Consider the following 26,557-nt stretch of genomic DNA (forward strand, 5'->3'; position numbering starts at 1 on the left):
CTTTCTTTTTAGTGATGTTGGTTGAGGGATAAATATTGGCCAAGGTCACCAGGAAGAAATCCCCTGCACGATGCTGGAATGGGAAGATGGTATTCTGGAAGGATGGGATGAAATGGGCGGAAGGGCTCTCTTGTAGCCCGTCTTGCTGCCTGATCTGACATCAGCTGCTTCAGCATGGAAAGGGATTCAAACCTGGAACCTCCTGGTTTCTGTGGTTGACACCAGGCAGTGTCTTTATCCACTGCACCATCAGGGGGTGGACTTTTTGATTGCGAGGGGGCATTATAGCCAAACTCAATCCGTTCCTGAACAACATCCACCCACATGCACTTTCCAGCAGGAGCCACTGGATAAAGACTAGCAGCGAGAACTCTGGCCGATTTATTCCCCCCTCCCCACCCCAAGGATGCTGAGGCCAATTGTGCCAGCCCGACATGGCGCACCAACTGAGGTCAACTAACTCAGCACAGACCTGAGACCTTCTGGTTTGTATGGTCTCACTAACACATCGGGCAGTGCATTATAATCTTTGAGACATTCAGAGGGTGTCAAATGAATTATTTTCTGTCTGAACGCAGAGGTCAGATTACGAGCAGTGTTCCTCTACAGCCAGGACGAAGGAGGTCCTCGAGCCCATTTGATCTCATCTTTCCAGAAAACCAACCCTCCCATCTTCCCATTGCAGCCACTAGCTGTTTATTAAATGAGGTCAATATCTTGACCTGAACCATCCCTCTGATTGTTTATCACTTTCTGATGCTTGTCCGAAATTTATCCTTCACAGCCCTGGCCCCTGACCCCTCTTATCCAGTTGGCCCTGAAAGTATTGTTCCAGGTTTACTTTTGCTTCCTCCTGAAGTATCTCATATACTTCCATAAGGTCCCCTCTCAGACATCAGTCTATAATGGGCGATTTCTATAATGGGCTGTTTGTATAATGGGAGATTTCTATAACGGGGGATTTCTATAAGGGGCGGTGTTTATAATGTGGGGTTTCTATAACTGGGCGTTTCTATAACGGGCGATTTCTATAACAGGCGGTGTTTATAACGGGCAGTGTTTATAATGGGCCTTTCTATAACGGGTGATTTCTATAACGGGCGGTGTTTATAATGGGCGGTTTCTACAACGAGCGGTTTCTATAACGGACGGTGTTTATAACGGGTAGTTTCTATAACGGGCGGTTTCTATAACGGGCGGTGTTTGGTGTTTATAATGGGCGGTTTCGACAACGGGCAGTTTCTATAACGGGTGGTGTTTATAACGTGGTGTTTATAACGGGCAGTTTCTATAATGGGCAGTGTTTATAATGGGCGGTTTCTATAACGGGCAGTTTCTATAACGGGCGGTGTGAATAATGGGCGATTCCTATAACGGGCAGTTTCTATAACGGGTAGTGTTAATAACGTCATGTTTATAACAGGCGGTTTCTATAACGGGCAGTGTTTATAACGGGCGGTTTCTATAACGGGCAGTGTTTATAATGGGCGGTTTCTATAACGGGCAGTGTTTATAATGGGTGGTTTCTATAACGGGCAGTGTTTATAACGGGCGGTTTCTATAACGGGCAGTGTTTATAATGGGCGGTTTCTATAACGGGCAGTGTTTATAATGGGCGGTTTCTATAACGGGCAGTGTTTATAATGGGCGGTTTCTATAATGGGCAGTGTTTATAATGGGCAGTTTCTATAACGGGCAGGTTCTATAACGGGTGGTTTCTATAACGGGCAGTGTTTATAACGGGCGGTTTCTATAACGGGCAGTGTTTATAATGGGCAGTTTCTATAACGGGCAGTGTTTATAATGGGCGGTTTCTATAACGGGCAGGTTCTATAACGGGCAGTTTCTATAACGGGCAGTGTTTATAATGTGGGGATTCTATAACGGGCGGTGTTTATAACGGGCGGTGTTTATAACGGGGGGCCAATCCAAAATGTCAGTTTCACGCTCGGGTGGCATGTTGAAAATTACCCCCAATTTCTTCACGAGAGCAAGGGGCAAACACGTGAAGAAACGATAGAATGTACGGAATCTATTTACGTTTAGTTCCTGCCTTCTTTGCACCAAATATTTCAAGCACCGAGGATTCAAAAGACTAACAGTTTTACGTGCCATCCCATACTTTACTCTCAGTTAAAGCTCGTGCTTTTCCAGTTTCTGCAATGAGGAGGCCCAGCCACTAATTACCTCTTAGAAAAACAGTCAGTATTAACTGACAGCGAGACATGACCAGGTTGACCCTTCTGGTTGGGAGAGCCAAGTTTTAAACAAGCATTGTCTGCCTTAAGAGGTTTTCAACTTCTTTTCCATTTAGTGCCGCAGTCAGATGGAATGTGTGCTTGAGAAACAAGCACATACCTGTCTTAGAAAGTGAACTAGGTTTGTGGCATTTACCAACATATTCCTTAAAGAAGAACTGAGCTTTCGTGTCGAAGTTGAATCCTTTCAGGAAATGTTCCTACAGATTGGCTTCTTTGCTGGTTTTGAGCACCTGTAAAGTTCAGAGGAAACCACAGACCTCAATATCTGTAACAGGAATAACGTGAGAATATGGTTCTGAATGCTTTACTTTAACCCGTAAACTTCCAGCCGGTCCTTGCAAATAAAAACGTTTCTGCAACATACAGGAAGACACCTCAAAGCCTCTTATAGGGCAGTGGAAATCAATGCCCACCATGCAGAGAAAACAGATAATGGGAAAAGAAATGGCGGAGGCCGAGGTACTGTCACAGAGCAGGTTTTTTGAAAAGCAGGTAGGGAGGTGGCAAGGTAGAGGGACCTTTCTTTTCTTATTCATGCTTGGGTATGGGCATCGCTGGCAAGACCAGCATTTATTGCCCATCCCTAGTTGCCCCTTGAGAAGGTGGTGGTGGGCCTTCTTCTTGAACCACTGCGGTCCGTGTGGTGAAGGTGCTCCCACAGCACTGTTGGGTAGGGAGTTCCAGGATTTTGACCCAATGACGATGAAGGTTATAAGAAAATAAGAAATAGGAGCAGGAGTAGGCCATATAGCCCCTCGAGCCTGCTCCCTCATTCAATAAGATCATGGCTGATCTTTGACCTCAACCCGCCTGATCCCCATATCCCTTGATTCCCTTAGAGTCCAAAAATCTGTCAATCTCAGTCATGAATATACTCAACGACTGAGCATCCACAGCCCTCTGGTGATTATATGTCCAAGTCAGGATGGTGTGTGACTTGGAGGGGAACTTGGAGGTGGTGGTGTTCCCATGCACCTGCTGCCCTTGTCCTTCTAGGTGCTGGAGGTCACAAGTTTGGGAGGTGCTGCCGAAGAAGCCTTGACGATTAGTTGCAGTGCATCCTGTGGATAGAACACACTGCAGCCACGGTGGTGGAGGGAGATGATCCAGAGGGCAGGGATTTAATGACTGAAAAAGTAACCAGAGATAGGAGAACGGAGTGAGTGGAGAAATGACCATTACTCCAGGGAAAATAATTTTGTTTGTTTTTTTATCTCACACTTTGATGTCAATACCAGGAATAGATTTATTCCTGCAATCTTAACTCTGAACTACTAAATTAAAGAAGTAAAAGACAACTTTATACAAAATAATAAAAATGAAATACTTTATCCGTGCGTGCCCCTTTGTTCCTTTTTGCCGATTATTCTCGCTTCTGCCCTGTTCTCCCTGTCCTGGTTTTTGATTTGAACTTTGCGCTGTTTTTTAAATTGATGCACTCTTTCCCTGTTTCTCAGGCCCTCGAGATTATATCGAGATAATTTATTGAAAGGAGTAGGTGCAACATCTGAGGCCAAAACATTCCAACTGTACGGAGGGCTGAAAGTACGGAGTCCATTGGGTGCCACTTTGTGAGTTAGTCAAAGAGAGGGACAGGAAGAGAGGGGATTAATTCAATAATAACCCTGAAGCCCTGGGCGAGCGAGATATGAGTTGACCTCCTATTGCTCAGCAAGCTTTCCTCTGAGTCAAAAGGTTGTAGGTTGAAGTCTCATTCCAGAGATTTAAGCAAAAAAATCTAGGCTGACAATCCAGTGCAGCCCTCTCAGGTGGACGTAAAAGATCCCATGGCACTATTTGGAAGACGATTAGGGGAGTTCTGCCTGGTGCCCTGGCCAATATTTATTTCTCAACCAACATCACTTAAACAAAACCCAGATTACTTGGTCATTGCTGTCTGTGGGATCTTGCTGTGCGCAAATTGGCTGCAGCGTTTCCTACATTACGACAGTGCCTACGCTTCAAAAGTTCTTCATTGGCTGTAAAGCGCTTTGGCTCGTCCCGAGGCCATGAATGGCGCTATATAAATGCAAGTTCTTTCTTTACACGTGTAGTGTTGGAAATGTAACCTTTATCCAGTAATTCCTGGCATTTCTATGGGTTTCCTCTTGCTGGAGAATGAAAGAAAACAAGAGCATGGTGTGAAGGTGGAGCAATCCCAACATGTTTAGCAGCAGAGAAGTTCCCGCTATAAATTCACTAAGGATCCTATAGATTTAATAAAGGGCTTTCACTATTGCTATGAATGCTGGGATAGCCCCTCCTCCATAGCCACATCTTCTTTTCTCCTACTCTCCTTTGAGGGAAAAGAGAAGGATACACTTGCAAATCCCACAGTCAGGGAGGCTTTGCATAGAGAGAGAGAAAATGAGTGGGGAGGAAGAGAGGGAAAAGAATATGTAAGAAAGAGAAGAAGAATGTGTTAATGGCAATTTGGCTGCTCCCTGCGGCCTGTGTAACAGACACAGCTTGCAGCTTTTAACCCCGTTAGTGTTTTTGGCTTGAGGTGAGGCCCCTGGTGCACAGACTGAAGATCTCGCACCTGGGATTTGTCCAACGTTGACAGCTCTGAATCTTCAGAGAGTTAGAAACAGGCCGACTTCCTTAATCTCCTGCTACCTGGCTTCTAAAGTGCAGCTGCTTCGTAAAGCTGCACATGCGCCTGTCTTGGGTGAGAGATATTTGTTGGCTGGGCACCAAGGTTGATGTGTAGATAAACTGATTCAAAGGAAACCTGAATTTCTGCTCCAGCACAATAATAATCTTAACCAGTTTTGTTTGCCAAAGTTTGGATACTTGATTGGGCTGTGACATTAAGTTGGCTTCTAATCGACTCAAGATGGGGAAGGCCAAACAGCACTGACAATGAAAGAAAGCAGAAATGGAAGAGAGGAGGACAGAGGAAACTGCTATTAGATCAGAAAATGTTGAAGTGACCCCTCAACCAGGGCAATTGTTGAGTTGACATAGAGGGAGCAAGACAATTGACCAGTGTCCACGCTGGCACCCAATCGAGTGACCACTAATTGGGAAGGAAGGGCACCCGCAGGTTGGACGAGGACCGAGCTGGACTTGGCTCCACAGTTCCTCCAAAGTTGAATAGCCAAGGGTCACACGCCAGGAGTGTCCAGTCAGCAAGTTACTGGTGGGTGGCCATCACTCATGAAAATCTATTAGTCAGTGTATGAGTTAGGTAAGAGGAGGGGAAAAAAATGGAGACTGGGTAACTAGTCATTTGGGCAGTGCCATTGCAGTCCTGAAAGTTCTACCACTACACTATACGCTGCTTCAGATATCAACTTATAGAATGATAGAAATTACAGCATGGGAGCAGACCGTTCAGCCCATCGTGCCTGTGATAGTGCTAGTTCTTCTACTAGAGCTACCGACATTGATCCTATTTCCCTGCCTTTTCCCCGTGTCCTTTTAACCTCAGAGGCACAGGGTAGTGCAAGGGGACATACAACTCTATGCTGTCCCCACACCCCAACCTTGAAGCAGGTCACTGGCTCAAGCCCACAACATTAAGCCTCTATAGATTCAAGCTGATCAGAGTAAATACATGATGTGGAGATGCCGGTGATGGACTGGGGTGGACAAATGTAAGGAATCGCACAACACCAGGTTATAGTCCAACAGCTTTATTTGAAATCACAAGCTTTCGGAGCTTTGCTCCTTCGTCAGGTCACCTGACGAAGGAGCAAAGCTCCAAAAGCTTGTGATTTCAAATAAAGCTGTTGGACTATAACCTGGTGTTGTAAGAGTAAATACACACACTGAATATACATGCAGAAAGTGAATGCATTGAGAGTGACTACTGGCGACAGACACATACACCGAACACACAGAGTGAATAATGGTGAAACTACACGTAGAATGCACTGAGAGTGAACATTGGACTGGCCTCACGCATACACACGCACCTGGGTTAGACGGAATGGAACCAGAGTGGGCGAAAGACTGGACTCCCAAAACAATGTGAATTCTTGGTCACCTTTCGTCATCCATTGGCTGAAAGTCAAAGGTGGGAGCAGCCATCTTGTATTGCTCGTTTATGCTGTTTGAGAATGTGATTTTTTTTTGGTTCATTGTTTTTTTGATCGAAACATTTACAAGTTATTTATTTTTTATCCCTGGCAACAAGGTCAAAAGCCCGACCCTGCCCCCTCCCAGTATTAGTGAAACCAGTTTGCCTACCCAGATAAGGCTCTGTGCACCCTAGGCTAACTGATTAAGGGATAGCGTGAGAAAAATCCATAGTTAGAGCTAGGCATGGGGTTACCCTAGTGTGTGAAAAGACTAGGTGACACTGTGCAACTAAAGGCAAACACATCCAAATACAACACTGAATAACCTTTCAGTTATCCAAGGTATAAATAGGTACCAGGCTACAGAGAGGAGGAAGCATTACAATCGGTTATGGCTCTACCAGTCGCCTATTTAGTCATGGCACCACCTGGTGTAACACTGAGACTTGCAAACTAAAAAGATCCTTGCTCAAAATCTGATTTCTGATGAGCTAGCTACAACAACTACTTGCATTTATATAGTGCCTTTAACATAATAAAACATCTCTCGGCGCTTCACAGGAACGATTATCAAATAGAATTTGACACCGAGCTACATTAGGAGATATTAGGACAGGTGACCAAAAGCTTGGTCAAAGAGGTAGGTTTTAAGGATTGACTTAAAGGAGGAGAGAGCGATCGAGAGGCAGAGAGGTTTAGGGAGGGAATTCCAGAGCTTAGGGCCTAGGCAGCTGAAGGCACGGCCGCCAATGGTGGAGCGATGAAAATCAGGGATATGCAGGAGGCCAGAATTGGAGGAGCGCAGAGATCTCGAAGGGTTGTAGGGCTGGAGGAGGTTACAGAGATAGGGAGGGGAGAGGCCATGGAGGGATTTAAAAACAAGGGTGAGGATTTTAAAATCGAGGCGTTGCCGGACTGGGAGCCAATGTAGGTCAGTGAGCACAGGGGGGAGTGGGTGAACGAGACTTGGTGCGAGATCGGATAGGGGCAGCAGAGTTTGGATGGGCTCAAGTTTATGGAGGGTGCAAGGCGAGAGGCCGGCCAGGAAAGTATTGGAATCGTCAAGTCTGGAGGTAACAAGGGAATGGATGAGGGTAGTTGTGCAGTTGTGGTAGGAGCACTATAATTGGCCTCAGTGTCCTGGGGGTGGGGGGGAGGGGGACAAAACAGCCACAGTTGCTGCTCCTAAAGCAATCCCTTGCTGGAATGTGAGTGTGTGTGGATCTTGAGTGAGCACAGGATTCGGCTCAGCTCTGATGCCGTCCATGGTTGAATACCCTCCTGACATTACCTGTCTAGCCTCATGCATGAAGAGCGGCCAGTCGGGCTGGAGGAATACTGGAACCCAGGCACGCCTGGGCCAGAAAGGCTACAGGAGAGGAGCGGAGGGAGGAAAATTCACAAAATGAAAAGAATTGATTGTGCCGGTCTGTTACAATAGTTTGAGAGCCCGTCAGTGTATTCTTAAAGGGGATTTGCTCCCTCGGTGGGTTCTCAGTTCCCAAACCTGTGGACCCCAAGCTGAGCTTGCCAGTTTCTCACCAACCCAGAAAATTATTTCTAGTTGACAGATGTAACTTTAAGGTGTCAGCCGTGGCTCAGTGGGTAGCACTCTCACCTCTGAGTTATAAAGGTTGTAGGTTCATAGTCCCACTCTAGAGACTTGAGCACAAAATCTAAACTGATACTCTGAGTGCAGTACTAGGGGGGTGCTGCTCTGTCGGGGAGATGCTGTCTTTCGGATTAGACATTAAACCAAGGCCCTGATTACTCTCTCAAGTGGATGTAAAAGATCCTATGGCATCATTTTGAAAAAGAGCAGCGTCCTGGTAAGTATTAATCCTTCAACAAACATCCCTACAAAACAGGTAGCTATCACTATGTGGGATCTTGCTGTGCGCAAATTGGCTGCTGTATTTCTTACATTACAACAGTGACTAAACTTCAAAAGTACTTTATTGGCTGTAAAGTGCTTTGGGATGTGCTGAGGATATGAAGGGTGCTATATAAATGCAAGTCTTTCTTTCTTTAACCGTTGATACACGAGTCGGCTTTTTAATTTCGCAAGTCAAAGCCAACCAGATGGCAACCTTACTCTGATAGCACTTTTTGCAGGCTGCCCTGTTGGCCTTCAGAAGGTTGATCCAATGCCTGCTTGTAGGGTTGCCTCCCAGGTAAAGACCTGCACTCCCCTGGATGTGTTCTGTAGCAGGGATTGAGATCCTTTTAACAATGGAAGTTGTGACCAACAGTCAGATGAAAATGCTCTTTCCCAAACAAAGCCATTCATTTGGAAACAAAGAAGTAGGCGAACGACTGTGGGTCCAGTACAAGAAAATACTGCCAGAGATCCTGGACAGATTACAAGCTGGATCTGTACAGCCCAGGGTATTACTGAAAAAAAAAGTTTTTTTTTACATTTCCTGCTCTGGCTCCCCAGTGGTTCGGTCGATAAGTGAACTGACCCAGTGTGGAATAGAGCCAGACAGATCAGGAGGGTCTTTGGTCCAATCCCTGTTTGTGCTAAATTAGATGCCTTTAAGGGGAAGCTGAATAAATACATGAGGGAGAAAGGAATAGAAGGTTTTGCAGATAGGTTCAGATGAAGTAGGGTGGGAGGAGGCTCATGTGGAGCAGTTGGGCCAAATGGCCAGTTGGGCACAAACCAGTTGGGCCAAATGGCCAGTTGGGCACAGACCAGTTGGGCCAAATGGCCAGTTCCTGTGCTCTAAATTCTATATAATTCCATATAATACCAGTTGAAGCAGTAATAGGGATAATAATGTTACATTCCTGGGTAGGTTTGGGGGAAATCAGCCAGTATTGAAATTTTTGGTTGGTAGCCAGTGACTCCTGGATTAACTGTTTATTAATTTATTAATAATTACCTCATTGCTGGTTGTGGGATCTTGATGTGTACAATTGGCTGCTGCAGTTGCCTACATAACAACAGTGATTACCCTTCAAAAGTAATTCATTGGCTGTAGAACATTTTGGGATTTCCTGAGGATGTAGAAAGCGCTATATAAATGCAAGTTCCTTTTATTTCCCTTGTTGGGAAGTGCGCACGTGAATGTGCAGGTGAAGTGGACCAGGATGGCAACATTCCCCACCTTGGCACACCCGAGAAATGGCCACTTGGGTAAAGTAATGGCAGCTGGCATGTGGAAAACCATAGCTCAGGAATGGTCACTGTCTTCGGAAGAAGGGAGCGAATTGAAGCAAGATATAGAAATGCAAAAAAAAACAAACATCTCTTTCTAAAGCTGACCTTGCAACTAGAGTTTTGGAAGTTGTCATGGCAAAGGATTGTTTCTTTAGCGCCTGTTACAAAAACATTCATTTTCCACTCTGCGGGTTGAATCATTGTATCCTGCTAAACAATTGTTTACAAGGAAAAGGATAAATAATGTGACAAGACAAACACAGCCCCAGCCAAGATGGCTGGCTCATACAGTACCGATCTACTCAACCTATCTGACCTCACTGGGATGTCCTGGGCTTCTCAGTGTGGACCACACAACCTAGGTCTTTGGCTGGATTCTCCAACATACAGATCCAGAAACATCTCCCTGTCCAACTTGGCTACAATAGTTGGCTCTGGGCCTCTCCTAGACTCCCATGAGAACAAGAAGCGAAAGAAAAACGTTTATCAATTTGCAGACGCTCTGCAGCCGAACATCGGAACTGTGTTTTTTTTTTGTCTTACATATTGCTGCAATTTGGTACAGAAAAAAAAGAGTGTATTTAGCTCAGGGTTTCCAACCCTCTGGGATTGGCCTGGAGTCTCCAGGAATTGGAGATTAATCTCCAAGACACGGCTGTGAGCAAAAACCAAGAGAAAAATCATAGGGGCATTAAAAAAAACTGTGCTTTTTTAAAATTTTCTTTGAACACTTGTGTTTATTAGTTTTATAAATATTGGAGATGGGAATAAAGGCTGTTTGACTGACTGCCAAGAATCATCCAATCGGTAATGAAGGATATATTCACTTTCCATTTGGCCGAGAAGATGGACATGTCGGGCGACCAATGGCGGGAGTATAGGGGGAGGGGGGGGTGGGAGGGGGTGGGATGTGGTTGGAGGCAGGATGTCATGTGATGAAACCTCCAGGAATACGTCCGACCCGAGTTGGCAACCCTAACTTAGCCCGCTGCCTGCCTGATGGCTACTCCTTCATATTATCAATGACACCCTTGCTGTTGTGACATTGGGTTTGCAAGCGTTGTAAATCAGGGTGTGAATTTGCAGCTCAAGAGTCCAACCGCATGAAGAGTTGGGCCAGACGGGTGATTGAGGGGGGAGGGGGAGAGGGAAGGGGGGGAGGAGGGGAACTTTGGTCCCAAACCTCAGTATTTGACTAACTGAAAAGTCAGTTAAGGCAAAGAAACAGCGAGTCATAAATAATGTGAAAGAGAGCGGTTGATGAGGCATGAAATCCATGGTCTCTGGACTTGTATTCATAAGGAATTTTTATTCATTCAGCTGTTGTCAGAGTTTTGTTTGCCGCACTCTGCACGCAATACTATGTAATCAATAGTCAACAAACCCCCTCAAACAAATATTGATGCTGTGGGGAGATAGTTTCATTCTATTTATATATAGGAACACTCTGTATTAACCTTCACTATGCTTTTGTTAAATAAAATAGAATTTGTTTGCTTTTCCTGCCCTTTTAGACACAGAAAACCTGCAAAATCCTTAGCCAGTATTATTTTTCTCTCTCTCCGTTTCCTTTCCCCCTGGCTGTTGGGCGTCCTCTGACTGAGTGGGGACTCTTCATGTGTCAGCAGGCTAGTCAACCACACAAGATATGATTCCCTCCTTGACAGCCACACACTCCAATATTCCAGGATTACAATCAGGAGAAAGAACCGGGTGGAATTTTTTTCCCCCGCTCCCTATCTCGGGGGGTGTTGAGGCCAATTGTAACCAATGTTCTCCCCACCCCCCACCAAACTCCTCTCCCCTCCCCTCCCATCCATTGTTGTCCCGACTGAGATCAGCTAACTCAGCACAGATTAGATTGATCCTGGGATCTTTTTGGACCTGAGTAGTTGCGTATATATCACGCTGGTGCGACCAGATGTGCCGCTAAAAACACATTTTTCCGGCAGCCGATGTTAGTCATTCCCAGCTCTTTCACATTTTGCTCACAGTCAACCGTGCCAAACCATTATTTGGCAAGCCTGACAGCACCAGCATGGTTCTTGGGTAACTGCGCCACCAGTTACCAATGTAGGTTATACCATCTAGGGTTGCCAACCCTCCAGGATTGGCCTGGAGTCTCCAGCAATTGAAGATTAATCTCCAGGACACTACTATGAGCAACACGGAAGAAAAATCATCGGGACATTACAAAAAACTGTGTGTGCGTTTTTTCATTTTCTTTGAACATTTATTAGTTATAAAAATATTGGAGACGGGATGAAAAAGGCTGTTTACTGATAGTCAAGCATCATCCTGTCGGGTAATTAAGAGCCTCTCTGCTTTCCAATTGGCTGTGGGAAGGCGGAGTGTCAGGAGGATGAACGTGTCGGGCGACCAATGGCGGGAGAGTGGGGGATGGCAGGGTGGTTGGAGGCAGGAAGTCTTGTGATGAAACCTCCAGAGTTGGCAACCTTGATACCATCTGAGTCGTGTCACAGAGCAGGTAAGACTCTTGGGCGCTTCCACCAATGGTCTTTAAATCCTTCAAATTCGCCGGGATGATCATAAAACCAATGCATTTGTCCTCTCAGAAACCGGTTGTACCTGAACTGGAGCGATGGTCATAAAAGACCAACTTTGCTGCTCAGGTCTCATGTGCCAGTTAGATGATTCCAGGCTTCCAGAACAACTACTTTATGCAGAACTGAGCTCCGGCCTAAAGAAGGAAATGCTATAAAACACTCAGCAAGTCAGGCAGCATCTGCGGAGAGAGAAACAGAGTTAATGTTTCAGGTCGATGACCTTTCGTCAGAACTGGAAGAAGTGAGAAATTTAACAGTTTTTAAGCAAGTGCAGAGCCGGGGAAAAGGGTGGGAGAGGGAAAAGAGCGAAAGGGAAGGTCTGAGATAGGGTGGAGGGCAGGAGTGAGTAAATGACAAAAGGGATGATGGTGCAAGGCAAAAGGGGATGGCGGTAATGGGACAAGTAAAGAATCAAAAGATGGACCCATCAGCCACAGTATTTTGCTTTTGTTTCTGGCTAAAGAAGAGTTTGATGACCAGAAAAAGAGACATAAATACAGTTTGAAATCCACCCTGTAGAAATGCGGTGTTGACATCAATACCTGGGAGGAAAACATCAGAGACCGCAGACTGTGGCGATCAGTGTGCAGTCAGGGAGTTAACAAGCCAGGAGTGCCAAAGAAGAGAAACAGAGTAGACAGAGGAAAGGATGTCAGTCTGCTGCGATTAAACCTTCAGCTGGGTTGTCTTTCATATGTCAGCTTTGTGGTAACGCACGTCTCTCTAGGATTGGTTTACACAGTCATCTAAATGCTCACCAAAACCACGGCCAATCTTAAACCTCAAATTGTTTTTTTTTTAACCTGCTGGGAAACAATCTGACTTGATTATTGAGGAATTGCCAAGAGTCAGAGTGGGAGATTTTCATCATGTCTCTGACTGAGGGCTACATAAACCACACCAAGTTTGGTGGATTTGGTGGTGGGGGGGGTGAGTTATGAACAGATGGGTTTATGTTAGTAAGGGAGACATCATGCACGCTTTATCACAGGTCATGACCTCTGAGAGAGCATAGTAATGAGCGGTGAGCTATAGAGAAGCAGGTGTCGTATATGTATAAGGAGCCAAAAGCAATGTCAGAGCTTTATAATGGAGGGCAACTGGAAATACCAGACAGTCACAATTAATTACAGGTAATAAGTCTCCTCCAAGTCAACAGAGTGGGAGGGTGTTGTCATGATGGGATTCTAATGAGAAAGCCTAACCCAACTTCTCTGCTTCTGATGCTCACTAACCTGCTGTGTGTTTCTACTATTGTCTGGTTTTATTTCAGTATTCAACCCTTTTTTTCTTTTCGTCACGGCCCTTTACCCTAAACCCCCGCCCCCCAGAAACCGCAACATAAAATCTCAGACAATAATGATGGCCCGCATCAGAGACGGCAAAGTTCAGAAGTTGGCAGATGAGCACGAGATGTGCACGAGAGCCATTCATTGGGTCCGGTAAACGACCATTTCTCAAGTATATCCCTCCTCTTCCTGCTCCTGTTTCATGCGCACTGGCTTGAAGAGCTCGCCCATTTCAATGGAAAGTAAAATCGGGCGGAGCGTAAAACGGGCGTCCGACCCGAACCCACCCTGTTCCCACCGGGAGGGTGAGGTTAAAATTACCCCCGCACTGTCCGCTGACCAAGGGGGCATTACAGCTGAGCTTGATCCTGTTCCTGCCTGATGTTCCGGCCTGAGAGAGAGAAAGAAAGAATGAGAGAGAGAAAGAACAAAAGAATTGCATTTATATAACGCCTATCTTGACCTCAGGATGTCCCAAAGTGCTTTACAGCCAATTTGCGTGCAGCAAGGTCCCACAAACAGCAATGTGATAATGACCAGATCATCTGTATTTTTAATAATGTTGGTTGAGAGAACTCTCCTGCTCTTCTTCGAATAGTGCCATGGGATCTTTTACATCCACCTGACAGGGCAGACGGGGCCTCGGTTTAACATCTCATCCAAAAGACGGCACCTCTGACGGTGTAGCACTCCCTCAGTACTGCACTGGGAGTGTCAGCCTGGATTTTGTGCTCAAGCCTCTGGAGTGGGACTTGAACCCATGACCTTCATGACTCATAGTGCTACCACTGAGCCACGGCTAAGATACAATAGCAACCAAGAGTTGGAACCGTTGGCTGATATTCCTCTCCCTAACACAGGGATATCCAGGCCAGTGTCAATGCTCCAATAACTGTCCTGCTCAGCACAGACCAGAGGATGAAACTGGGATTTTGCTGGTTCAAATGGCTTAGTTACTCACTGGATAAACTCACTGTGCTTTGGAAGGGGGAGGATGCTGAAGTAATAAATTTAACAGCTGCCAAGTCGCATAGCTGCCTTGCTATTAATTTTAAAGTTGGGCTCGACCGAATCCTGTCAGTATATTTATTTATATCCACAATGAACAATTATAAAGAATGCAACCAAATAATAGGGTGCTGCAAACTAAACATTTCCCACAGGAAATAAGTGTATGGAATTGACCCCCAGCAAAAGCAGGTGATGCTATCAAAATGAACTCCCTCTATAAGACCCCTGGTCTATATTGAGTTAGCTGTTCTCAGCCAGCACACTGGTACAGTTGGGTTAGGGAAGGGAAATTAAGCTCGCATCTCTGCTAGAAACGCACGTGTGTGGGCATTGGGTGAGGACCTCCGCAGCTGAATAGCTTGCCAACACACTCGGTTGAGGCCTGCACATTTTAAAACGATCAAGGCGCAGTACCTAGAAACATTTGCCCTCTGAGGAACACAATAACAACAACAACTTGCATTTAAGCAGCACCTTTAACATAGAAAAACAGCCCAGGAGCACTTCAGAGAGGGGTCATCTCAGAAAATGGACGACGAGCCAAAGAAGGAGATATCAGGAGTGTTGATCAAAGAGGTGGGTTTTAAGGAGGGTCTTAGTGAGAAGAGGGAGGTGGGGAAGTGTAGGGGTTTGGGGGGGATTTCAAAGCATGGAATTCTAGGCAGCTAATCACTCCCAATCACTGCCAAATCTGCGTCACTTCTGTGCTCTGGGTCTACACTCACTAAGAGGAGGGTTCGGAATGTCCAAAGTCATTACACTTAGGGCTGTTTAAAATTATACTTTTCCAACATATTGGTGGTAACTAAACCTGTTTCCTCAACTATATAGTGCTTTGGTCAGACCACATCTTGAGAGTTGTGCGCAGTTGCTAGCCAAGTCATAATGGAAATAATTCAAAGCTCTCACACCCCCATCCCTACCTCTTCTCATCTTCTGCTCAACCACTCATCAATGCACCTCGACTATTCCAATGACCTCCTTTCATCTTCCATCCTCTATAAACTTCAGCTCATACAAGTCCTTGCTGCTCATATCCTACCCGACATCAAGCCCGGCGTCCCTGGCCTTGCTGACCTCCATTGGCTCCCGGTTCCCCAATGCCTCAAATTTAAAATTTTCATCCTCATGTTTAAACCCCTACATGGGCTCTCCGTTCCCTGACTCCATAACCTCCTGCAACACCCTATAAACTCTTCATTCCTCTGAGTCTAGCCTCTTGTGCGCTCCCCCATTGGCGGCCGTGCCTTCAGTTGCCTGAGTCCCGTGCTGTGGAGGCAGTGTAGAGAAGAGTCACGAGCTGAGGCCTAGTGTCAGGAGATGAGTTATGAAGAAAGACTGAAGAAGATGGTGCTCTTTATCTTTGAATGGAAATGACTGAGAGGAGGCCCAAAGACATATATGAGATATTAAATGGCATAGATCAGGAAAATCAAGAACAATACTTCTAGGTATGCCAGGATACTAGAACTGGGGAAGTTTAGGTCAGTTGTTAGGAAGGACTTTAAGCAAAGGGAGATCAACACCTGGTATGGTCTTCTGGACAAGTGAACTTCAGGGACCACAAGGTAAACTTAAGTGGATGAGCTGAGTGATGAGCCATGGGTTTGCGACTGGGAGACCTTTCATGGTGAATTTGCAAAGCTGAGCCTTGGTGGGGAGAAGCCAGGCAGATGTCACCTATTTCCACAAAGCCTCAACACCCCATGGACATCCCCCACAACTCCTATTGGCTAACTTCAGAGCGGCACTGGTGGGTAAGTTCAGGAACAGATCATTAACCTTCCCCTCTGGACCGAGGATCGCTCATAGTGTGGTGTGTGAGGGGCGGGAGGGGGGGGGCGCGGATAGCGGGCAAGATGGGATAATAGAAAAAAGTACCTTAAAAGAGAGCGTCTAATGGAAACATAGATACTTACATTACAAGAGTGACTACACTTCAAAAGTACATCATTGGCTGTGGAACGCTTTGGGATGTCCTGAGGTCCTGAAAGGTGCGATATAAATTTGAGTCTTTTTTATTACTTCTTACACCATGAATGTTGCTAGCAAAAGACACTTTTTATTTAAATGGGTCAACTTCCTTTTATGTTTTCAGAAAAAGATTTAAGAGTAAATTTTTATCTTCACACAGAGCTTCAGATGCCAGGAGGAGATACTGGGAGTCAGGCTTGTGCCCAGATTTGCAGCATGCACCACCAGAATGGGGAGATCTGCCAAGTACACTATAGAAAATAATTAACCCATTGGTGAAAAGTCTGGGTTATTCCTCCCCTCAAAGTGCTGGTTCTCGGTGGGATATGGGTCACCTCATAAGGAGACAGTGGGTTGCCACAGAGTCATCAAACAAAAACAAAGAAAAGTGCCCCCTTTTAGAGGGGCTCATCCAATAGAAAACTAAACCTAAAACAAAGGAATCTTTATCAAATTAAATAGGAATACTGTCACCCGTGTCCAGTACACCCTCCAGTCCCAGCGGTGCCCACCAATCACGGAAGACCTCAAGCGTAGCGATGGACAATGCGTGCTCCTTCTCCAAGGCCGCCCAGGCACAGACCAACCTGGACCCGTGGATGGGGGACATGGTTTGCACACTTAGCTCCAGCTCCTTAATCTACCTCACCTTCTCTTCTATTGTTTTCGAGCTTGGTGGTGTCCTGCACTGTCAATCTTGACCTTTCACCCACGTCTCTCAATTCAAAAGTGACATTGTGCCCTCTGCTACAATGTACATTCAGATATATTCTGCTGTTTTTCTTTCTGTCTCTAAACATTTGTCTACCTGAGTATTTCTGCCTATGTGACAAATACAACTATTTCAGTAGCTCACCCAAAAGACCATTCTTCGTGGATAATGGGTGTGAGTAGCTATTGGACCCTGATCCTGTCCTTGCTTAATGTTCACTCACACTCACTAATATACAATAGAATTCACTGGATGACAATCGGGAGCAGGAACCTGGCTCATTTCCTCCCCTCTGCCCCCTTCCTGCTTCGCCCAGGGGTGCTCAGACTAATTGCAGTAACCCCTATTTCTGTCACACCAGTTAACTCAACACAGACTGGATATCAAACCAGTCCTAATCTGTAAGGTTCAGTCTCACACTGGGTTTAGTACATTTATTGAGCCTTCACGGAAATCCACTGCACCTTTAATATGGTTCAATTTTACTAATAACATGCAAGAACAGAAAGTCATAATAAGCCATTTCACGTTGTTTGTTGCAGGCCTGTATTATATTATTATGTGGGACAAATGCTCCCAAGTGGTACAATTATCTCTCATTCATACATAGCTACTTTTCCACTGACGTTCTATATTTACTTTACTATAAGCATGTAATTGATGGTTTGGTGGATTTCAAAGGCACTTATTACATGCTGGTGCATGTATTGTGGTAAAATGCCTTTGTACGTGAGTCACTCTTCAGCTGTACACATGCCTCCATCTAAAATAATTGTATTTGTCACCTAGTCAGAAATACTCACGTAGACAGACACTTAGCGCTAGTTCAAAACAGCAGGATAGATCTGAATGTACGTTTCACCAGATGGCACAAACTTACATTTTAGTTCAGGAACCTGAGTGAAGGGGAGGGCATGGCCAAGGATGAAAACAGTAAACAGGAAGAGGTGGTCAATTAAGGAGCTATCAAGCATCTGAAAAGCCTGTAGATTGTAAGAAGAAATGATTGCTGAGGGAGGTAAGGGGTCCCACAGTTTTGAGGTGCTGGGATAAATGAGTAGGAGATGGTGTGACCAGTCTTGGTTCCAATACAGCGAGGATGAGGAAGAATGGGTAGGGTGGTGTATTTGGAGCTTAGATGCTCAGAGGAACTCGGAGGAGCAATAATCATAGAGGCAAGAAAGGTTGTGCTGGAGAGTGATTGGAGGTCAGAGCGCAGAGAATCATCTACATGCTTGGAATATCTGATAATAATGTCTGCAGGCAAAGCTTAGACTTCAGTCAGCTTGTTACTTAACTAGTCGAGTACAATCTATCGTTGTTGCTGTTAGATAGTCATCAAATAAGTTGTAAACAAGCTCTAATTGGTAGTACGGCACATTTTTGAGGGCTGTCTAGAGCCTTGTTGCTCAATAACTTTTGGTCATGGACCACAGTTTCAACCAACATCTTGCTCTTGGACTCCTCTCAGCAATACTGCACACACTGTACTCGGAGTCTGTGCCTGTCATTCCCCCCACGCTCACTCCTGATTTCAATTGTACCACGACGGGCAATTATCAACCGGAGGCCAGCTGTTTACCCACAGGAAGAGGGAAAAAAACGACAGGGTCAATAGTTCTATTCTTATAGGGCCCTTTCATTTAGTATGTGGATATTGAGATAATCCTGTCTTATTCCCTTCTCTTCTTTTGCTGCATAAGAAAAACACTGAACCCCAGTGCGGCCAACATCCCACAACACATCCTTTGGATGAGATGTTAAACCGAGGCCCCGTCTGCTCTCTGGATATAAAAGATCCCATGACTGCTCATAGAGGATCAGGGGAGTTCTCTCCGGTGTCCTGGCCAATATTTATCCCTCAACCAACATATCTAAAACAGATTATCTGGTCATTTATCTAATTTCTGTTTGTGGGACCTTGCTATGTGCAAATTGGCTGCCTTGTTTCCTACATCACAACAGTCAATACACTTCAAAAGTACTTTGTTGGCTGTGAAGCGCTTTTGGACGTCCTGAGGTTGTGAAAGGCGCTGTATAAATGCAAGTTCCTTCCTTCCTTCCAACATATTTGTCAACTGTTCCAATTTAGTATTGACGTTCCAACATGAAACGATGCTGCTGGAGAACGCAGCAATGGTGAACAAGACGCCAAACCAATAAGATCAGCTGACTTGCCGACTCTACAGAAAACCAAACTTCCATCCTTGGCATTGACCTGAATTCCACCCATTCAACACACTGCCATGAACAGAGAGCCGGGGGTATACGGAGCAACAGGCCTGCCAAAGACCACAGGTGAAGGGGAGCTTGGCTGCAGATCACCCCAGGGTTGTATTATGAGCACCAATTGTGTAGAGGGAACTATATTCTACATCTGACCTGCACTGTACTTGCCTTGGTGTGTGCTTGAAAGTGTGCTGGATTTTTTTTTATTATAGTATTTGAAGAATGAAGCACCTCTTTGAACAACAAACAAGGGTCAACACTATGCAAATAGTTTTGCATTTCTAATCACGCATTTACTCTGCTGCCTTGCAACTGATGGTAGCTCCATAGTTAGCTGCAGACCAGAAATGTAGTCCAGTACCTCCACTGCTTGAGTCCTTTTCTACACAATGTTCCATACAAGCATAACCCCCATTCTTGCCCATCTCTATAAGTAACTTGTACCCTGGTGATTCAACTTCTAGGTCCTCGTCCTAATCCCTCCATGGCTGTGCCCCCTGACCTCACACCTCCTCTGCTCCAACCATTGGAGCCCAAACTTTCAGACACTAAGCCCCTGTCCTTTGGAACCCTCTTCCAAAGTCACTTTCCCTCCCTACCTCTCTCGTAAGCCTGCAAAGAAAAAACTTCCCAAAGCCTATCTCTTCAACTGTGCCTGTGGTTCTTCACCCTCCAGGATTACATGTGACGGATGGTTACTTGAGTGAGATGCTGGGGCCTGCTGGAACCCATGGAGCCACATCAGGCAATACTCAGTGTCTTCAGGAGAAAGGGGAGGGGTAGAAAATTGGGGAAAAGAAATATACTCAGACTGTGAATGAATAGATACAACAGTAAAATGTTCTAAGCATAGGCACCTCATTCATATGAGTGTAACTCTCCTCTTCCGTGCCTTTACACCGTTTGCTGCTCGATGGATATTTGAAAGATTTTATCTGTTTCCATTCACTTTAAAGGTCCAAGAATTAGTGATCTTCAGACACCATGTAAGAAGTTCAAGGACCATCTTGAGAACAGAAAGAAATCCTGTGTAAAATCTGCTTGTCGGCAGCTCAGGATAACAAGCTGAGATTGGACTGTCTACATTATACAAACTAACAAAGCTGGGACCTGGTGACAGACGTCTATCCTATGAATACTTGAAGGCCTCAAGGTTGTGTGAACACCTAGAGTTGATGTTTAGTGTGCAGGAATGGCTTGTGAATTGCGTGTTTAGCACTAGGTTGCAACTAGGGTTGCCAACTCTGGTTGAACCGTATTCCTGGAGGTTTCATGACACAACATTCTGCCTCCAACTGCCCCACCCCACACTCCCGCCACTGGTCGCCCGACATGTCCATCCTCAAGGTGCCCCGCCTTCCTTGGTCAATTGGAAAGCAAACAAGCTCTTAATTACCCGATTGGATGATTTCTGTCAGTCAAACGGCCTTTTATCCCATCACCAATCGAAGAAAATAAAAAAATCGCGCACAATGTTTTTTTATTGACCCTTTGATTTTTCCCCGGGTTGCTTGTAGCAGTGTCCTAGAGATCAATCTTTAATTCACAGAGACTCCAAGGCAATCCTAGCGGGTTGGAAACCCTGGTTGGAACTCGTTTACCTCACCGTCCACTTGTCATCTCCAATAAAAAGGCTTTGACGTGACTGGAAAGTTCTGATTACGTGAAAAGATGGATTTATTGCGGTAGACTCGTCTCAACAGAAAAAGTGGTTGCTTAAGACCCCTGAAACAGATCTTGGAGGGTGTAAGAACAGTCCACAGTAAATCATTTCTCGGTCGATGAGTTAACACTCTGTTCAAAGACAACAGGAAGCCTCCAGTTGCATGTAAATTCTGAAGAGCCATTGAAGCCATCACCAAATGATTAGGCTGAAGGGGGACTGGTTCGGACAGTGGGTCAGACATTGACCTTCCACCTCTAAGACCAGGTCTCAACATAAGCCAGACTCATGGGATGAAAGTCTCCTCTGTCTGCAGACCGCACCATTCCTGATGTGGTATGAATCTGTCCGGTCCCAGCCCGGTTCCCAGGCAGGTACAGCACACAACTGATTAACAGTCTCACTCAGAGATGCCAGGAGATGGCTGGTGTAGGGAATGGAAAAATGTTACCTTGCAGTAAGAGATCTTGTGAAATTGGGTCTGGGAGCGCATTCAAAAAGGTGTCTACTAGAAATACCAACCAAAGAAACTGCATGGATTCATTTATGGTGCCAATTCATGTAGTTATTCCTGAATTCACGCAAGCCCCTTTTTCCAGGTGGAGTCACTGGATGCCGACCTGGTATCGGAACCCCAGCTGATTTGCCCCCTCCCTCTCTCCTCGGGCGTGAGAGCCTTAGGGATATCTTGGCTGAGCTCAGTTAATGCAGCACAGATCAGGGACCGAACCCAGGACATTCCCGGTCTGTAACGTTCAGCATTCACACTGGGCAGCTCACATATCAAGTGAGCCATTGGATGGGGAGGGTGCAGGGTTAGAAAGACTTGCATTTATATAGCGCCATTCATGACTTCAGGACGTCCCAAAGCACTTTACAACCAATTAAGTACTTTTTGAAGTACAGTCACTGTTGTAATGTAGGAAACAGGGCAGCTAATTTGCGCACAGCAAGGTCCCACAAACAGCAATGAGATAAATGACCAGATAATCTGTTTTTGGTTATGTTGGTTGAGGGATAAATATTGGCCAGAACTTCCCTGCTCTTCTTTGAATAGCAACCATGGGATCTTTTATGTCCACCTGGGAGGGCAGACGAGGTCTCGGTTTAATGTCTCATCCGAAAGACAGCACCTCCAACAGTGCAGCACTCCCACAGTACTGCACTGGAGTGTCAGCCTAGATTGTGGTGCTTAAGCCCCTGGAGTGGGACTTGAACCCAGCACCTTCTGACTCGGAAAAATTGACACACTCCCCTGGCTGGGGAGGGGTCCGGAACGAGGAGTCTCAGGATACGGGGTAGGACATTTAGGACTGAGATGAGGAGAAATTTCTTCACTCAGAGGGTGGTGAACCTGTGGAATTCTCTACCACAGAAGGCTGTGGAGGCCAAGTCACTGAATATATTTAAGAAAGAGCGAGATAGATTTCTAGACACAAAAGGCATCAAGGGGTATGGGGAGAGAGCAGGAATATGGTATTGAGATAGAGGATCGGCCATGATCATATTGAATGGTGGAGCAGGCTTGAAGGGCCCAATGGCCTACTCCTCCTATTTTCTATGTTTCTATGTTTCCATGTCTTAAAGGATCAATTTTATTTTCCACATTAAATATTAAGAGTTCATGGTGGGGGGGGGGTTAGATTTTCTCTGTGCACTAGGTATAGCAAAATCATAAAAGCATTTCCAATTTGGTTACAAGGTGCACACATAAAAAAATCATTCCTCCCACAGCTGAACGAACATATTCAGACCCTGAAATCACGCTGTGAGTTATTAACATACCAACGCTTAATGATTTCACACAAATTTTCTCTCTTTGCTAGTTTGGCAGAGGCTGCAACCCACGTCTGGTTAATGCCTCCATTAAAATTACGGAGAGGGGAATTTCAGTCGTTCGACACAAAACGTCCGATCGCCACTACCCCCGCGGCCTGATTTCAGAGCCAATAGTCTTTAATTAAAGGCGAAATAGGCTCAGTCGTGCTTTAGGAATCTCACCCAAGAGAGGAGGTAATTTGAAAGGACTTGAAAAAGATTTTTACTGCAGAGTCATAAAATAATAAATCCAAAGAACTGCAAACATTAGAGTGAAGCCTAAGTAATAAGTGTATTTTGCCACTAATGCGTTCCACATTTTTGAGACTAAATGGGGTAGACTGCGGAAAGGCAGTCACCCTGCATCACTTCCAAGCTTCCAATGCAATGCCTGCTCCAAGCATGCAAGGCTCCAGAGAAATGGCACTTTGAAGCTAGCTCATTAAAGTCCTGCTTTGGTTTTTTTCTCGCATAACTTTGGAATCATTAATGTTCAGCGTCGCGCTTCGAAATAAGGAGGAGGGTGGGGGGAGAGAGTAGAGAGGGAGGAGGGCAGAAAAAGATTTTTTTTTTTAAAAAGGCAAGCATATTAAATAAATGCAGCCCAGCAAACAAATTACCTTAAATAGCCCTGAAGGTCAACAGTTGCGAGGGCACAGCTGGCAACTATTAAGTGAGTGCGCTCTGACCAGCCAAAGCAGAACACTCTGCCAGCTAACCACGGTGACTTATAGCTGGTCCGCAGACAGTAGTTGATGGACAGCTTCCGATTATAATAGCGTGCTATCGTCAAGGGTGAGGTATTTAAACACATCAAGTTTTATTTGCGAAGAAGTTTACACATCAGTCCCCGGGGAATGGGATATGTGCAGCGAGGCGAAATGGAAAAACAGGAGAGAGAGAGAGAGAGAGAGAGAGAGAGGTGGGGGGCGGGGGGAACAAAAAGATGTTGAGGTGCAATTGCTGTTTGATCATCGAGTGAGTGACCGAATACACCAGTACACTGGCAGCCTGTTTAATACGCCATGTGTTTGGTTTATACTGGCAGGGTACACTCTGTGCTTTACGTCCTCACTGAGCCACAGCAGACCTAACTTTTTCAGAACGAGTGTGGTTTCATTTTTTTATTTTCAAAACCACCCGTTCCTGACAAATGTGTTCCTGCATGAGGGGAGTGGGGGTGATTTCTGGGCGTTAATATGCCGTCCCTGGTTTGGGGGCGGGGTGGGGGGTATATGTATATTAATATATGACCCGCATGGTAAGGGGAAGATGGGCATTAATGTACTGCCCCTGGGAGAGGGCTACGGTCGCCACGTCAGGGGGACGATAGACATTAATAGACTGTCCCCAGGAGATGGATACACTAAACAGCTCTCATTGGGGAGAAAGATGGATATTAATATAGTGGCTTGAGGGGATTATGGGAGTTAATATAGGGCCCTCATTGAGGAGGAAATGGTCATTAATATATGGTCCCCATTTAGGGTGGTAAGATGGGGATTAATATACATTTCTGGAAGGGTGGGGGGTTATGAATATTAAATGGCTCCCATGGGGCAGATGGGGGGAGATGGACATGAGTGTGCTGTCTCCAGGGAGAAGGGGAGATGGATATTAATATACTGTCTCCATCACTGTAGTGTTCCCATGTTGGGGAAGGGGTAGACACTGACATGCTTTCCTCATGGAGAGATACGTTGGTGGTTTACTCCCACAGTTTCATTGGTTGTGTTCTGGGTCTGAGCAGGACAAGCCCTCGCCTGCAGGCGTCAGGAGCAACCGGGTGCTCCTCACCTCCCTCCGTCTTTCCTTCCTCTTCCAAATATACAGACTTTTGCAACCCAAGCTTGGCATCACTTAACCACAACTTCTGGATTTATTTCATTTTCTCTCCTACTCTTTTCAGTCTTGATGGTTTCCTGCACAATGGGTTTTGACCTTTCACCAGGTTTCTCAACAAAAAAAGGTGACACCAGTACATAAATATTCCTTGTAGTACCAGATATAAGAAGGAAAGAAGAAAGAACTTGCATTTATATAGCGCCTTTCGTGTCCTCAGGCCGTCCTAAAGCACTTCACAACCAATGAAATGTAGTTACTGTTGAAATGTAGGAAATGCGACAGCCAATTTGTGCACAGCAAGATCCCAAACAGTAATGAGATAATGACCAGTTAATCTGTTTTAGTGATGTTTGTTAAAGGATAAATATTGGCCAGGACACTGGGGAGAACTCCCCAGCTCTTCTTCGAAATTATGCCATGGGATCTTTTACACCCACCTGAGAGGGTAGACGGGGTCTCAGTTTTACATCTCATCCAAAAGACGACACCTCCGACAGTGCAGCACTCCCTCAGTACTGCACTGGAGTGTCAGCCTAGATTATTATGCTCAAGTCCCTGGAGTGGGGCTTGAACCCATGATCTTCTGAGTGCAGACAGTTATCGCTCCCGTCACATCATTGATTGAGAATGGAACCACTAAATTACTACAATTTGAGTTCTCTCCAGATACTTTATTCTCATACCCAATGCAAAAAATCCACTTCTTTAGGCAAACCCTCGTTTCCCTATGAACTAAAACACGATCCTTATGTGTGAAGTAATATAGGATAGTATGTCTTGGGCAAACACTAAACTGTTTGGAAAAAATTCATTCTCAGGATGTGGGCATCACTGGCAAGGTTGGCATTTATTGCCCATCACTAGTTGCCCTGAGAAGGTGGTGGCGGGCCTTCTTCTTGAAAGTGGTTTAGATACAACGGAGAGGTTTGCTAGACCACTTCAGAGGGCAGATAAGAATCAACCACCACGTTGGTGTGGGACTGGAGTCACGTATAGGCCAGAACTGGGTAAGGGCGGCAGGTTTTTATCATAACCCAAGAGCTTCGTGGTCAGTTTTATTGATCAGACTGCACGCTGGAATTTCACTGCATTTTATGTTACTTCAGAAATTGGAAAAAAAAATCAAGCTTTCTGAAACAATGAAAGAGGTTTATTTGTGGATAAAGTTACTTCCAGAAGCAGCATTTTAAACAACATGACAAACGTATTTGACGGGCAGGCAAAGACCAGCTGGTCCAACGAGTCGGCCCCACTTATCAAATCAGTTCAAACACAGTAGTCTGGAGCCAGTTCACAAAGGGTTAAACAGACAAACCAGTCAGATGAGGTCCGGAGAAAACGTCCTTGCGGAACTTGGAATAAAACAAATACTTTTCAGAGATAGGTAACAGTGGGTCGTGGAAATCTGGAACTCTCTCCCCCCAAAAAAAGCTGTTGGGGGCTGGGGGGCTCAATTGAAAATGTCAATACTGAGATTGATAGATTTTTGTTAGGCGAGGGTATTAAGGGGATACGGAACCAAGGTGGGTAGATATAGTTAAGATACAGATCAGCCATGGTCTAATTGAATGGCGGAACAGGCTCAAGGGGCCGAATGGCCTGCTCCTGTGCTTATGTTCCTTCCCATGGTTCTTTAGTGAACCAACAGAAAAGAGTTTTTGCAGCATTTACACGATTCATGCCCGAGGAGCTGAGTCCCATTACTGTGCCTCATGGCCAGACTAAACTGAACTGCTGATATATGTGACATTTTTATACCCACAAAGCCCTTTGCAGACAGGGACTGGCAACATGGCGTTTGATGCAAATTTGCAAAGATCAATATTTTATGCCTTTGATGATGCCTGGATCGAAACATCATTCACTCTACTAACTTTGAATGGGGACAAAAGCAGCCTATGACTGGATTACTGTCATTCTCTCTAAAGCTATATTCATTCTTTGTGAATTTTTCAACCAAATATTTGAATGCTAAGGATACGTTACCCTATCAA

The sequence above is a fragment of the Heptranchias perlo genome, chromosome 34 (assembly GCF_035084215.1).
Source record: "Heptranchias perlo isolate sHepPer1 chromosome 34, sHepPer1.hap1, whole genome shotgun sequence".
In the NCBI taxonomy this organism is placed as follows: Eukaryota; Metazoa; Chordata; class Chondrichthyes; order Hexanchiformes; family Hexanchidae; genus Heptranchias; species Heptranchias perlo.